The sequence below is a fragment of the Tauraco erythrolophus genome, chromosome 6 (assembly GCF_009769465.1).
Source record: "Tauraco erythrolophus isolate bTauEry1 chromosome 6, bTauEry1.pri, whole genome shotgun sequence".
Lineage (NCBI taxonomy): Eukaryota > Metazoa > Chordata > Aves > Musophagiformes > Musophagidae > Tauraco > Tauraco erythrolophus.
The window spans coordinates 48,504,087-48,520,492 of record NC_141470.1 but is presented as its reverse complement, the minus strand read 5'-3'; the positions used below and the strand labels follow the sequence as shown (position 1 = coordinate 48,520,492).

The 16,406-nt window shown below is 46.6% G+C and overlaps 1 protein-coding gene across 1 annotated transcript in view; it reads right to left on the bottom strand.

Annotated features, from left to right (window-relative positions):
- Window positions 1-16,406, bottom strand: part of ADCK1 (aarF domain containing kinase 1) — a 91,292-nt gene that overhangs the window by 26,562 nt on the left and 48,324 nt on the right. The window lies entirely within an intron of this gene.

The following is a 16,406-nucleotide window of genomic DNA, read 5'->3' as shown; positions in this document are numbered from 1 at the left end:
TGCTAGAGACCCTCTGTGCAGCACCGGGCACACTATTACCAAGAACACTATTACTGGGAACACTATTACCGTGGTAGTGTGAGATCAGCCTGCCTGACTGGCCAGGCCCCTTCACACAATTAATTAGCTCAGAGGGTCTGCTGACATGGTTACGAGGCTTCAAGCACAGAGCTAGCTCATGTAACGTTGGTCAAGGGTTTCCATCCTGCTCTGTAGAGCAAGGTGCAGACAAGCTCTGAGATATCCAGAAGTCAGCAAAGGGAACCTGTTCCACCCTTCCCATGGGCTGGACTGATTTCAGGTGAGCAGTTGAGAAGCCTGTAATTTATGCAGTAACAAAAAAGAAAGAATGTCAGTGCATTTTTATAACCTGCTTTTTAAAACATGATTAAAGATGGGAGCTGCAGTGAGCTAGTAATTAAATATGAATAAAGACCTTCTAAGCAAAGTCTTCATGCAAAGCCTTAAACGAATATTCTTTTTGCTGACAAGGAAGAAATACTATACAAGGAGCAGCCTGTTCCCTCCTGCAGCTGCCAGGGAATGAGCCCCCTCCCACACCACCCTACCCCTTCTCTCCCAGCCCCTTCCACAGAAAGCTATTGCTAGCAACAAACTGGAGCATTTGCAGTAATTAGATTCCAACAGAGACTCAGCTGCCTCCAGTAATTCACTAGGAAGGTGCATTTTATTTATTTATTTAATTCCCTTTGGTCCTGGCGGCAAAATCAATTAAGTAAAACAACTGCATTTAAAAACAACTAGTTATGTGTTTTTTAATTACAGCAGGTCCATAATTCAAACCTATTGACATTTGTGTCTCTAGAGAAAAAAGGTTTTTCTCTCTTTCTCCTCTGCCCTCTTTTCTTTCCCATTTCTGGATTTTGAGATTCTTGTTTCAGATTAGTATGAAGAAAGAAGAAACTACATGATGACAGATGGCTCAGGGAACATGTGTTCCAGACACAGGGACTTTTACCTTTATGTGAAGTTTGTCTATCAGCTGAAGAGAGGACCTGCTAAAGGGAAGCTACTTCAGGTGGCCAAGAGCATGTTGGGCTACAAGATCCCTTAAGGAAGGAAAAAATTCAAACCGAGAATTTGCCACATGAGGTCAAGCTGGGGCTTTCTTCACCTCTCTCACTGCCCTGCATCCTCATGTTAAAGGGATGCACCCTCTACAGAGTAGCAGCCAATATTACCAGTCTAACTGTCATAAGGGTGATAACATCCTCCAAAGGATAAAGCACAGAATTGGGAGTTCACTGGCCTGAATCCAGTAAGGTACATTTATAGTAAGACCACATATAAATTGGATAAAACTCCATCTGCTCTAGATTTCAAAAGCTTTTAATTGCCTACAGTGTCAATCCAGCGATTTTCACCAGCACTGAATGCATGAAGAGGGAAAAAAAAAAAAAAGCTGCACATATTCCCTCTGGCAGGAATAATATATACAATATTCTTGCGTGACTAAGTTTTCTAAGGAAACATCACTTGAAGAAAGCTGTCTCTAGGAGTTCTTTTGGGTAGAAGGATTTCATTTAAAAACTTGCTATTTAGGACATGAAAGGCAGGTTAGCAGTCATGTCCGCCAGAGCCAGCCCAGTGGCCCTGCTGCAATTCAGGGGGGAATTTGTGCGTGCCCACAGGCTGCAGGCGAGGGCAGCAAGGCGAGGGACTGCAACACGGCCAGAGAATTGATGGCTCCTCCAGGAGCAGAAGGGTAGAGCGTGCACTGGGGGGAGGGAGCAGATCGCAGCCAGGCCATTACATGAGCAGGTGTGAGGCCGAGATAAAGCAGCAGCACAATTACGGCTGAGCTCCAGGACCCCCCACTTAGCAAATCACCCTCATTCATTATGAAATTGTCCTTTTGCAGCTCGCTGGAGGCAGCTAGTGCCTCTGATGCAGGCTGTGTGTCCCAGACAGGCGAAAGTGAGCAAGAGGCTGTATGAGATGGAAGCAGAGAAGAGGTGAGCCAGGCTCCCCCACTGCTTGCCGGAGAGCAGGGTCCTTCCCAAGGGAAGGCGGCTGTGCCCATTTCATGCAGGCTGGGAGTTCTTGGAGTGGGCTGCAGGCTCTTACTGCTCACAAGCACCCAGCTAATAAGCACCCTTAACAAAAACTCTAACCATCATTTCCAGGATGGATAATTAGCCAGAAAAGGTCTGGGACAATCTCGGAGCCCACTTGACATGGTACTTAAGGAACTCAAGCTTCTTTCAGGCCACAGCTGGTCTTGAAGGGCCTAACCAAACGGGCTGTTACCATCTGTAATCCTGGCAGGAGATGAAACAAGCATTGTTTCTAGACAGATTTAATAAAGGTTTAAAAGAGAGGAAAGGAACTTTTGGGCTGCTCTTTCAAAGCTACAGGTTTACAGCCGCACAGGTGAGCAGTGTCCCTGCACGCAGTGGTTGCCCTCGCTGGCGTTCTGCACAGCCAGCTCCCCATCGGGCATGTGCTCAACCAGCAAACGAATCTGTCATTGTGCTTCGTGGGCTAGAAACACAGCCCTGACTGTTTCATTCTAAAGAATGAAGCATGTTTTATTCTAAACATGCAAGATCTTTTCACGATTGTTAGTATTAGTATTCACACCTCAGGGAGCTGATATAAAAGCTCTTAAAGGGCCTATCTACTTAGACACTTATTAGTATGTATTTGCACTGAGGTTGCACCTAGAGACCATCATTAAGCCCAGAGTGCCATTGTAGGAGGTGCACAGCCACCATGAGCCCAGCACAAACTCACACTTTCCAGGAGTCCCCACGTGTCACCCACAGGCGTCCTCACATGCTGAAGTGTCTTCGCAAAGCACACACTGCTCTGCCCCAGGTCTGTGGTGCACACTAGCTGATGCCGCAATGCTGAGCATCAGAACGCCTCAACATTTTTTGTGAATCCTGTCCTTAAACACTTAGGCATTTACTGGAAGTCAATTGGATTTAAGCTCCCAAATCCTGAGTCCTTTCTGAAAGTATTGCCTTACATGACCTGCCCAGCATGTTCTGAGAAGTCTTTGACAGAGCTGGGATTTAACCCAGATATCCCTAGTTCCAGCCTGACGTCTTAATCTCCAAACCATAAATGTTAAACATGCATGTCTTGCTAGCTAATTTCTTTTGAAATATACTGCCTCTTAATCCCAACCTTTCTATATCCATGTGCTGCAGAAAATGATCAAATATTACTGCCTGGTTTCAACCTGCCCACTCCACAGAGAGGTGTGTTCCCTTCCCTCTCCAGAAAGACTGCTAACAGGGTGCCTGGGAGCAGGAGCATAAGTCATGGAGCCCCTTCCTGGCCCAGCACTACACAACACCATCCCAAGTGGGATGTGGTGGCTCTGCTCTGCTGCAGTGACCACAGCAAATGAACAGTGGCCATGTGTCAGCAGTCTGTTCAGGACAAATTTAGGGTACAGTGGGATGCAGGATCACTAATGGAAGGTGTCTCAATAACCCAGCCCTGTTTAACTGGCAGGCTAAACCTATACCAGCACGGTGCTCCAGACCCCTGTATATGGTACAGCCACAATGAGGCGATTATGGGGTCTAAGCAAGAATATATTGCATTACAAGTCCCATCCAGGTGGCTTCCAGCATAGTTCAGGCCAGTTTTGAAAATTCTGGTTTTCCACAACCACTTAAAAAGAACCTTTCCTCAACTTTGCTAGATCTGAACCTGTCCAGGACAGGTAGTGTCAGTGAAGAGATTTTCAAATGCTCAGCATTTCCCAGGGGAAGAGAGTCCTTCACCAAAGCATTTCAAAACTGCCTTCAAATATTTCCCAGGAGTTCAAAGGACACTTCAGCCTGGAAAGAGAGACAATGGGGAGAGAATGTCATAGAACTCTATAAAATCACTTCTGCCACAGAGAACAGGATTGAGAATGCTTGTTTACTCCACTGAAGAAGCAAAGAGCAGCAAATTGTCAATTAGCACCCCAGATTGTCAGACGGTAGGATTAAAACAAGCAAAAATAAGTATTTTCCCCACACCAATTAAGCTGTTGAACTCATTGCCACAGGATGTTATGAATACCAGAAGTCCAGGTGGGTAGGTAAGTCAATGAAGAAAATCCATCACAAGTTATTAAACACCAAGATACAATCTCTGGCCCAGGAAATCTCTAACCTTCAGATTACCGGAAACTGGAAGATCATATCAGGTAAAAGCTTAACTGTATGCCTGCCATGCTTTTATAGCCTTTGTCTCTTAGCCAACACTGGCTATAGTTGGAGGCAGGGTGGTGGGCTTCAGCTTTCGGTCTGATCTGTACAGTAATCCTTAGGTTCTTCAGAATCTCTTCCCACCAGACTAACTACTCTCAATGACAGCAGGATGGACAATAGAGGAATTGTTTCACGTGCTGCTAGCCTGGGACTCAGTTGCTGTTTGACAGCCTAGAAAGTTACTGATAGACCCTGTAACTTTCTGAGAGTGCAAAGGGTATGGAGGAACCACAGCTGGAAGTGGCCCAGCCTCCAGGGTAAACCCTGAGCTCTGGTTAACAGTGTGTCTTCATGAAAGGTCTGTCATGTAACTTTTAGACAATAAAGTTGCTTCTGTTACCAAAAGCAGGGTAAATATGCCAGAACTGCATGTAAACATGCCCATGTCAGGGGACTCTGCCAGAGTCCGGCACAGCTGGGGAACATGCAGCAGGAGCTGAGACCACCATCTCAGACGGAGGCCATCTCCAGACACTTTGCTGTGCTCCATAGCTTCACCAATCACAGCCACTCAAAATATTTCACAAAAGGGGCCCAACAGTGATGATGCTATTCTCTTATCACCAAAAAGCAATGCTAACTGAAACACTCAAAACCTCAACCACTATTTCACAGCAGATCTCCTCTTCTGATCACAGCATACTGTAATTGCTCCTGAGTCTTACATTTTGTATTTGGAGATAGCAATCTATGAGATGTCCTGCTATTTCAGAAGGGGCTGACTAGGCAACACAGGACTAACTTGAACTTCTTGCCTCCAGGATACTCATCACACGATACAACAGAGCTCCATTAACAACAGTATTGTGTTGTAAAGGCCAGGCGCACCTTGCAGTCTCCCACGTTTTGATGCCACGAAGCTGCACAGGGAGATGCACATGGGGAAGATGGTATAAATCCATTCAAGACAAAGCAGATCATACAGTTGGGATACAGGTCCGTGGTGGAAGCTGACAGCAAGAAAGTGATTAAGGCAGGTAAATTTTGCACACCTCCTTGTGCTGTGATTCCCCAAGCTGGAATTCCCTTGATGAGGTAACTCGATCCATCTGGTTTTGCCATTCTTGATAGAGACAGCACTGAACAGTCCCCTCTTAATCCATGTCTCCATGGACAGCAAATTCGCTAAGGTGAGCTCAGTCTGCAGGAGCTTTCTGAGATTTACACAGAGATCATGCTGTCTGCAGCCTTCCATCTGACGCAGTGCTGGGCACTGTGATAATGGGATTCGTGAGCTTGCTGGAAAACAGACCAACACAATACCGCTCTGGGAAGAGAGCAGGTTTGCCAGGGAAGTTCTGGGGGCTGCAGCTACCATCTTAATACTGCTTGGTACAACATCCCCTCTATTTCATGTGGTAGAATAGCTGAAGAGTTACCCAGTTCTACGTCTGATACAAAGTTTCTAAGGCTTGGGGGTCCCAGAACTTTTGGAATTCACTTTATTGACACTAGGACCCTATTGCTTTCAAAAGTCTGAACGCCTTTTCTGGAATAGGTTCAAGGGACGTGAACCTCATTCTGGGATGGTCATCTTTTCAAAAACATACACGTCCATGGCACCAAGGACTACTGATCCCCGCAAGACTGCAAGACCGGAGCTCTTGGCATGAGAAAATGCTACCTTGGAGTAGAGCAATTTACTTCCCAGAGAGCAAATGAGGGTTTTTTCCATTGTCCCAGCCTTTCTATCCCCTCTACAAAAACAAAATGTCACAGTGTTGCTCCAAGAATTATTAAGACAGCAAAAACTGAAAGATTAGATTTATCGCAGCAGACAGTGGATTATGAAGAATAATTCATCAAACGTCAGAACAAACAGCCCACAATTTATAGGCGGCTTTGTTGAGTCAGTGAAATCTGATTGGACTTCTCCCCACCTAATGAATGCCAAGCCTAATTGATGGTTCCTAAATGCAACTGTCAAGAACATGTATTTATTAACTCAATATTTTTAATAATATTGTAGATATATACTGACTAGTGGTTTTCTTCCGAATGGATTCCCTCGTGTTCATATTACATACACACAGTAAGTGTGCACGCACGTATATAGAGGTATACGCTGCACCCAAATGAATACAGGTAAGAAGTATGTGTGGATTCTGATGCACTGAAACAACCACATATAGCTTATTATTACACAAAATCCCTGCATCTTTCAGTGCACAGGACGGCAAAGCAAAGTGGTCCATTTCAAGGGGAGATGTGAGTTAAGGTGCCTGCCTGGAATATGGAAGAGCCACTGGCTCTCCCTGATATCCTGTGTGATGCTGAGCCACACCATGTCACAGAGTTCATGCATGGATAAGCAGAATTAGGGCTGTCCCATCAGCTATAAATCTGCCCTTATCTAATTTCTCTTTTTAAAAACCTATCTGTATTTTACCTATACAGCAGTTATTGCACACGCAGTACAGACATGTAACTTCATCTGCCAATGGTATACATTTGTTCCTGGCATGCTGATCACTGCTAACAGTTCATCACGGCTAACATTGCACCGCAATAGCACAAAACCAGGGCTGTCCATCAACCATCAGCCTTTCTTCTGGGAAAGGGCTGTGACCCAGCTGGGGTATGAAGTTCATCTTTTCCTGTTACTTCTACTTGGTACCACTTTGTTACTCTGCAGACCACCACCAGCTATACCACTGAGAATCTTCTCTGGGATCCTACCAACACCATTTCGCAGTCACAAAGCCATGAATGCTACAGAAAATGAACTCTGCTAAAAGATGAGTCCTTGATCTCATCATCTAGAGACCAAAGTTGGCTCCCTCATTCACTGCTTGATACCTAGGATCCTGGCTATTCCTTGTTCTGCTCACCTACCATCCTCTTTCTGTAATCTCCTCCGGCTAGTAAAGCAGTGGGAAAATCTACATGAAGCCACCCTTGCTTTTATCTTATCCATCCACTGAGATATACAGCAACAGTATCAGTCTACTTGCCATAGTACCTTTAATTGTTACAGAACCATGCTTTGAGGAAAAGCACCTTTTATTCCATCCCTGACAACTCCTGCTTAATAGTCTGTGCTCAGACACACACGGTAGCTTCATTTATTTTCCTGAGTAAAGTCATACAAGGCAGAACTGTCTGAGAATATCACTCACCCTGGATCGAAACCAATCTCAGTAGTGACAGCTACAACAGGCAGTAACAGCATGGAGCAGACAGAGCTGATGTACACCTCCTGAGATGCTACCTGTGAGGTGGACCTCATCTCCCAACTCTCTGAAAGGTGAGCAGCTTACCCATGGCTCCAACAAACAAATAATATTCAGTCCAATAAAAGCAGGGATTGTCATGGCCAGACTGGAACCTAACTGGCTCAGAACATCCTCCTGACTGGCACAAGGAGATAAGTGTTTTTCATCCGTTGAGCTATTGGGTGTCCTACTACCTTCCAGAGACACAGGATGCTAAGATTACCAGGCTAGCTCAGCACCCTGAGAGTCAACGCTTTCAACAGCTGGAGTTGTACATGTTTTTCACTAGCATCACCACAGAATTAAATTCCAAGAAGCTCTTTTGTTCCAAAATGTTCATTATCAAAGGAAAGATTTTGCTGTTGGAAGCTGCATCATAATTTTAAGCTGCAAGTCCAGCTGACTTCCCTATAGAGAAGCTGGAAGGTGAAGAACCTTGCATCACTGAAGCCAATTATTTCCTCAGGATCCCCCTGAGTAATAACAAAACACCACCCCCTCTAACTCCAATGTGGCCATTGGGAAAATGCTCGTTTCCTCTTTCCAAATGCAGTTAATGAACACAATGACCTGGCTTGTTCAGCATCCCACTTTTTTTCACCTCAGAATAAAATCCTGTGCAGCTAGTCATCCTCCCGCTATCCTAAACCACTTCCACAACCCAGTCTGTCTGTGACTGGCCTCCAACAGCAGCCAGTGTTTCCTGTTCCAGAGAGTCAAGCCAGAGTCCACCAGCAACTATGCCTGTGTGAAGAGAGAAGGTGGAAAACAATCTCTCAAAGTCCACACTAAATCGTGTCACTGTGCACTCTATTTTGCACAATATAAGCATCTTACAGTCTATGCAAAACGCACAGACCAAAGCAGAGTAAAGCTGAGGCATGTATATACGTATATATTTCTGTTCACTTCCTTTCATTCCATCGTGCTGAAAAAGAAAGTAATGACTTGTGAGCTACTTATTCTCTCCAATAGTGCAGGCTATGGGGCAGATGATAGGCCAACCGCGTCCTGGGCTGCATCAAGAGGAGCGTGGCCAGCAGGTCGAGGGAGGTGATTCTTCCCCTCTACTCTGCCCTCGTGAGACCTCACTTGGAGTACTGCGTCCAGTTCTGGAGTCCCCAACATAAGAAGGACATGGACCAGTTGGAGAGGGTCCAGAGGAGGGCCAGGCCACGAAGATGATAAGAGGGCTGGAGCACCCTTCCTATGAGGACAGGCTGAAAGAGTTGGGGCTCTTCAGCCTGGAGAAGAGGAGGCTCCGGGGTGACCTTATAGCGGTCTTCCAGTACCTCAAGGGGGCCTACAGGAAAGATGGGGAGAGGCTGTTCAGGAGGGCCAGTTATGATAGGACAAGGGGTAATGGTTTTAAAATAGAGGGAGGTAGGTTCAGGTTGGATATTAGGAAAAAATTTTTTACTATGAGAGTTGTAGAACACTGGAACAGGTTGCCCAGAGAGGTGGTGGATGCTCCATCCCTGGAGACGTTCAAGGCCAGGTTGGACAAGGCCCTGAGCAACCTGATCTAGTTGGAGATATCCCTGTTCCTTGCAGGGGGGTTGGACTAGATGACCTTTGAAGGTCCCTTCCAGCCCTAACCATTCTATGATTCTATGATTCTATGATGATCCAACCTTCCCCGTGTTCCTTGCCGGGGGGTTGGACTAGATGACCTTTGAAGGTCCCTTCCAGCCCTAACCATTCTATGATTCTATGATTCTATGATGATCCAACCTTCCCCGTGTTCCTTGCCCTCCCCTTGCCCATACAAATGCTTCCCTTTATCTTAATTTGTTCTTTCACCTTGAGTTGTCTCCCACTGGAACAATGCTCATTAAATCCACTCTTTTCTTTCTGTCTTTTTGGAGAAATATTAGTTCACCTGCATCTCTTCTACCTGTGAGGATGGAGTCACACTTGTCAATCGTTCAGACAGATTGGAATCACAGTCCTTCAAGAGCACACAACTTCTCCACTCCCACCCATTTTTTGTGTTTTAATTGAAAGCACTTCTCCTCTCTCTTTCTCCTCCTGCTAATAAAGGAGGCTCTTACTTGTTATACCGGTGTGTAGGGACATCAGGGCAGAAGACAACTCTCTACTGCCAATAAACTTCCTTCTGCATCCCATCTGTCCAAAGGGATTCTTATTCCATGGTTCAGGAGGACCAGTAGCGGCCCTTTTCTACTGAGATCTTTTGAGACTTAACTGTGTTCTCTGCAGCTCTTCAGCTCCCAAGCAATAGAGCTGAAAGTGCTAACATAGCAGGAACATTCCTGTAGTTCCTAAGGAAGGGAGTAGTTTCCTCAGCCTTCTGCTCTTCTAACAAACAGCTCTGTTATCATGTCTGAGCAGCTTCCTTATCCGTTTCCCAGCTTTCTGGAGATGTTCCACAACGCTCTGCTCACAACCTCTACCCCCAGCACTGCATCTGGCTAAGAGCTCACGTAAAATTCCCATGTCCTTTCTGGTGACTCATAGTTCTACCCTCTGTATTCTAGATCAGCTTGCTTCTAGCCAAACCACAATCTCAATCTGTCTCTCAAACATGTCCTTTCAGATAGTCACCTCTCTGTTCACATTCAACAAAGCTAAAGCACGGTTCCCAATCTTCTTGCTCAAACCATCCCTCCTGTGTCCTTTCTCATCACACTGGACAATGTCACCAACTTTGTCAAGCATGCCTGCAGCCTTGGCCTTGTCATCAACAGTGAACTCCCTCCAGATCTCATTTCCAGGCCAGATCTGAATCTAGTACTAGAGATTGAGTACTAATGCTCACAAGTGACAGGTGAGAACAATCCAACTGTTCTCCCCCGTGTCCCTCCCAAAGATCTCATTTCTCTTGAGCCACACATGTAGTAAGGCACTTGGGGGTCCCCAACATACCCAGAACCCCTCGATCGAATCCCTGCAGACGTATTCCCAAACGACGTATCGCCCCTACAGATACCAACACCCTGCTGCAAAGACAGCACATTTGGAAAGAATCAGCAAATCATAGAACAGCCCAGGTTGGAAGGGACCTCAGCAGATCATCTGGTCCAACTTTTCGTGGGAAAGGGAGCCTAGATGAGATTATCACATTTTGAAAACCTCCAGTGATGGGGACTATACCATGTCCCTGGGGAGGTTGTTCTCATGATTGATAGAAGAACGAAGTTTTTTACATTGAGAACTATCAAGACGAAACCTCCCCCAAAATGCCAGAGATGTGGGGCCAGCTGGCAAATTAAGCAAGAAGGTAAGATATAAGAAAGTACCCACAAGTAAATGAATTTCCAAGGCCATTCTGTCTCCAGGCATAAACACAACCTTGCCATGCTCTGGCTGAAACCTGAGTAGGAAAGGGTCAACAGATCCACAACAAACAGGTTCCATGTTAGTCACAGCCAGGCAGAGAAGGCTCTGCTGAGGACTGCAGAGATGCCCCAAGGGCCCTGTCAGCAGTAAGCCTACACAACAGCAGCAGTCCTGTGAGAAATAACCAGCTGCCAGAGCCTGAGGATATATAGGGACCTTCGGGAACACACATCACCTGTGCCTCATCTCAAACGCCTCTGATTCAGCTTTGAAAGCCTGGGGGCTTTGAGAAGCGTATGAGAGAAGGGGGAGGAGTGGTGGGGAAGAAATGTCCATGGGCAGGTTTGTGTGACTATACAGAGAGCAGTGAGGGGATGTCTGGGGGTATATATTCGGAAGAGGTGGGCTACAAACATCTGATCAGCAAGCAAAGCTGTGCCAAGGCTTGCACAGAGAGTTAAGGAGGAGGCATGGGGCAGTGCATTTGTGTGCATAGCTTGTGTGGGGATTGGTAGGCAAAATCCTCCATCTGCAGAGAGGCAAGTGAAGAACAGGGTAAGGACAGGTGTTTGTGTGTGTGCAGAGGTAGAGCATGCAAGAGGAATGGAAGGCTGCGTTGCAGGGTACACATCTGGCAGGACAGCACTGCACACGTGAGAGTAAATGCTACACTGACAGACCCTTCTACTCCGGCTCCTATAACAGAGAGAGAAGGACATACTCCATTAAGTACTATATGGAATGCTTTTATGTGTCTCCTCAGAAAGGGATGAGGGAAAAGTGCTTCTAGGCCTGGGACAAAGAGCAAGAATGACAGAAGCAGCATTGCACAATCCAGCAACCTGTCTCTAGGGTGGATAGAGGCACGGTACCATGAAAAAACGCAGAGGGTAAAGCCCAGTCCCAGCCAGATTCCACCCAGCTATGTCCTGTCCTCAGGCTTTGGTCATAATTACATCGATGCAAGTGTGGTAAAGTTTTATTGAAGCACAGCACTGTTCCAGAGTAATAGGACAGGGAAATAGGATCTGAGGTGGACATGGAAGTACATGTAGCCTGGCAGATGTGGGCAGCTTCTGCCCAAATCAAATTCATATCAAGAAAGAAATATAATGAGGTCACGACATCAGAAGAAAGACACTACGAAGGTAGTAAATCCCTGCTGAAGATGTAAAGCTCATAAACCAGTTACTGGTGCTGACTGTGCCATGATGGGATACTGAAACACCAGCACACCTGGCAGGCCAGTCAATGCAAGAAGCACAGCCGTACAGCAGTCCACATCACAGAGAACAAGGTGAAGGGACTGAAGAGAAGTCGAGGTAGAATAACTTACAAAGAGATCTGGATGTGACTCTGGAGTTTGTATCCTTTGCAGGCTACTCTCAGAAAAAACATAAAGAGACCCAGAAAAGTCATTCAAGGGAGACAACTGCACAGCAAACTAAATCCAGAACCGACTCTGCCAACAGCATCACTGGCACCATGCTGGGGAAGGGATTCTGTGCATCTCCTAATGACCAGTCATTACCCAGAGCTCTCTGCACTGATCCAGAGAGGAAAGTCCTATGCTAAGTCAGCCACATTTCGTGCTTTCTTCTTGTCCATCTTTTCTCTGAATATCAACTTCTCCTTTCTTCTTCTGCCCATATTTCCCCTACTTTTCCTGTCTCTGCTCTGATCCATCTGCTCCTTCTACAGTTTATTTATTATCTGTCTCTTCCTCCTCTTCCTCCCATGTTTTTTCCCTTGACTGCAGATCTTCTTGTTGGGCTGCCAGGTCCTTGGTTCAGTGGTGTAGCTCAGCTGATTTAAGCAGTGTCTGCTCTCATGTAAATCACCCTCCAAATCCAGCCTGTGAAATGGGCTTGTTCACTAAACTCTATGAATAGGAAAGCAGGCACAGCTGGCCTATTCATAATCAACATAAAAAATAGATTAGCACTTTACAGATTAAACATTATCGTTTCAACAGTTAACATAAATCAACTACACTTACAGGCCTAGCATTGCTGCTGCCACTGCAGGGTGACAAGCGTTGCAAAGGGAAGGGCTGCCAGTCTGGGGTGAGGTGGGAAACAGCTCGTTTGTCTTCCACCTTGAACGTAAGCTCTCCTCTGGCACCCCCACAGTGTACTGCCAGAGGTTGTTACAAGGAGAAAAGTGGGCTAAGGAGACAAAGGTAGGGGGTTATTTTTTATTAATTCACATGCATTTCTGAGCAATCCAGCAACTCACTAATCTAGAGCCAGAATCCAATTGCCCTACTTCCCTCCCTAGGGCTAATGCAGCTCAAAACCAGATGGAAGTAACAGAGTCACCCTCTGGAACAGGAACAGGACAGGGAGCCTCTAAACACTGCCTGATATCTAGCTCTGTTTCCTATAGTTCAAAATTATTGGGCTCCTGTGGATGAGGTAAAGCAGTTTGGTGGACTCTAGCTAATGTAAGCAGGTGCACTCATCTCAAAAAACACCTCATCATAACCCAGAGAGACACTCCACCAAAGAAGGGCCGAGGACTGAGATACATGCAAGACATGCCTCATGGAAGGCAAAGCCAGGAAAGAGTAACCCAGAGCCTGCTACTGGTCAGGATGCACCTCCTCCTTCACCAGGTACAGGACACTAAGTCACTGGAGATGCTCAACCCAACACAGTCATCAGTATGCTATGGTTGTGTACTCAACAGAGAGATAAGGCCCACAGAACCAGTACAGTCCATACCCTTCCCTTCCTCCACACCCACTCACTGAGAACTATCCAGTGTCTCAAATGTTTAGCTTGGAGCAGCCAACCTGCAATTCCTGAGCTGGTCCTGATGATAGCAAGGGATTGGCAAAGGCCTTTGACAGGATATCCCATTAAGAACTAGTCTCACAGCTCTTTCAAACAAAAACATAAAAGAAGAGGAAGAGGTTAGGTTATGGTCCAAAGAACAAAAGACAGCCTGGGACAGGAGGCATGGGCTTAGAGGTTTTCTTGGCAACCAGGGCAAAGACACTAGCAGTTCACAAAGGACAAGGCAGCAAAAGTCACATGGAGAGACTTCTTTAGTACAACCACTCTTAACAAGCCCTGGTAATTTTAATTGCTCTAGCCTCCTTCTAGCCTTTCTTGACAAATGGGAATAACAGTTAATAGACCTGAACCAATCAGTTACATCCAATAAGGTGTTTGGCAAAATCAGTTTTGTTCTCCATTCACAACTGATACCGCTTCAGTTTCATTCATTATCTGAAATAAGCCAACTAATGTATATTTTCTACTAATCATTTGAAATTTGGAAGGGTTGGTGCTGAACAGCCTCTTCCAAGAACTTGCCAATTTGAGACGGAGTGGTTATGTGAGCTTTGTAAGGGAGAAACTCGTGGGTTTGCTTCAGCTGAGCTCTCCTGGCACAAGCGCTAGGTCATGTGAGTTTATTGCTTCAGTGGTCACAGACAGCTTCACAGGTTTGGCTCTCAACCATGCATCCTGTAAACCCAAAGCACTGCAAAGCTTACAGAAAATAAGTGCAAAATGTGTTTAATCTCCACAAACTTGTTTTCCAAAGGGGACAGGAGAAAACTTCCTCTCTCTCGGGCTGGCCTGCCTACTAGAGACTGACACACTTTGCTCACTAACTGTGGAAAGACCTTTTGAGACCCCTTACATCCCAATTTTTGTTTCAATTCTCAAAACAGGAAAGCATGTCGGGCGTGAGGCTTCCCATGAGGAGAATTTCCAATGTTCTCACCCATAGCAGCTTTTTCACAGGGAGGAAAACCTGCAGGCAGAGTTGAAGTGATTTCTATAGCTCAGCGTCCTTCCATGGAATCAGGAGCTGTCTCTGAGACAGATCCCAGAAGTGCCATAAAACAGAGCTTATGAGATCACAGTACATTTAAAAAACTCATTAAAATGCTATGTGTCTAGTCCGTGTGTTAGGAAAATGCAGATATGTCAAGGTTGGGCCCTGTAACTCCTTATTTCATCTTATGTTATTTGTTTCATCTACATAACCTACTGCCAAAAGTCACCAGACGAACCACATCATGTTTTCATGTTCCCGATGGGTCGAGAGCCAAGTAACTGGGCAGACATAAAATTCTGAAAGAAAACAGGAGATGCTAACCTGGCAGAATCAAGTAGGATATTAAAAGACCAGAGGGCAGGCAGATGACAGGATTCCCTGCTCCCCTAGAGAAAAATCAGGCATACTAAAGCCAGTGTCTAGATCAGAGCATCAAGACAGAAATTTCTCAGTGTATCAGCAGCAGGCTTTGAAACAGAATCCAGTCCCTCCACATGGCAGCTCAGTGTTTCTGCCCCTGCCCGGACCCTGCTGTGTCATAAATGCACAGAGATTGCTGAGCAAATGAGACACACACCATGTTTGAAAAAAGAAAGTCTTCATACTGGCGGATGAAGTTGCCAAGCCACTGGCCATTGTATTTGAGAAGTCGTGGCGGTCTGGCGAGGTCCCCGATGACTGGAAGAGAGGGAACATAACCCCCATTTTTAAAAAGGGGAACAAGGAGGACCCGGGCAACTACAGGCCGGTCAGCCTCACCTCTGTGCCTGGCAAGGTCATGGAGCAGATTCTCCTGGGAACCATGCTAAGGCACATGGAGAGCAAGGAGGTGGTGGGTGACAGCCAACATGGCTTCACCAAAGGCAGATCGCGCCTGACCAACTTGGTGGCCTTTTACGATGGGGAGACAGCATCGGTGGACAAGGGTCGACCAACGGATATCATCTACCTGGACTTGTGCAAAGCTTTTGACACTGTCCCGCACGACATTCTTCTCTCTAAACTAGAGAGGCATGGGTTTGATGGATGGACCACTCAGTGGATAAGCAATTGGCTCAATGGCCGCACTCAGAGAGTAGTGGTCAACGGCTCGATGTCCAAGTGGAGACCAGTCACGAGTGGCGTCCCTCAGGGGTCCGTGTTGGGCCCGGCCCTCTTCAACATCTTTGTCGGTGACGTGGACAGTGGCATGGAGTGCACCCTCAGCAAGTTCGCCGATGACACCAAGCTGTGTGGTGCCGTCGACACGCTGGAAGGGAGGGATGCCATCCAGAGGGACCTCGACAGGCTGGAGAGGTGGGCCCGTACCAACCTCATGAAGTTTAACCAGGCCAAGTGCAAGGTCCTACATCTGGGTCGTGGCAATCCCAGGCACAAATACAGACTGGGCGGAGAATGGATCGTGAGCAGCCCTGAGGAGACGGACTTGGGAGTACTGGTGGACGAGAAGCTCAATATGAGCCGGCAATGTGCTCTTGCGGCCCAGAAGGCCAACCGCGTCCTGGACTGCATCAAGAGGAGTGTGGCCAGCAGGTCGAGGGAGGTGATTCTCCCCCTCTACTCTGCCCTCGTGAGACCTCACTTGGAGTATTGCGTCCAGTTCTGGAGTCCCCAACATAAGAAGGACATGGACCAGTTGGAGAGGGTCCAGAGGAGGGCCACGAAGATGATAAGAGGGCTGGAGCACCTTTCCTATGAGGACAGGCTGAAAGAGTTGGGGCTGTTCAGCCTGGAGAAGAGGAAGCTCTGGGGTGACCTTATAGCGGTCTTCCAGTACCTCAAGGGGGCCTACAAGAAAGATGGGGAGAGGCTGTTCAGGAGAGCCTGTTGTGATAGGACAAGGGGTAATGGT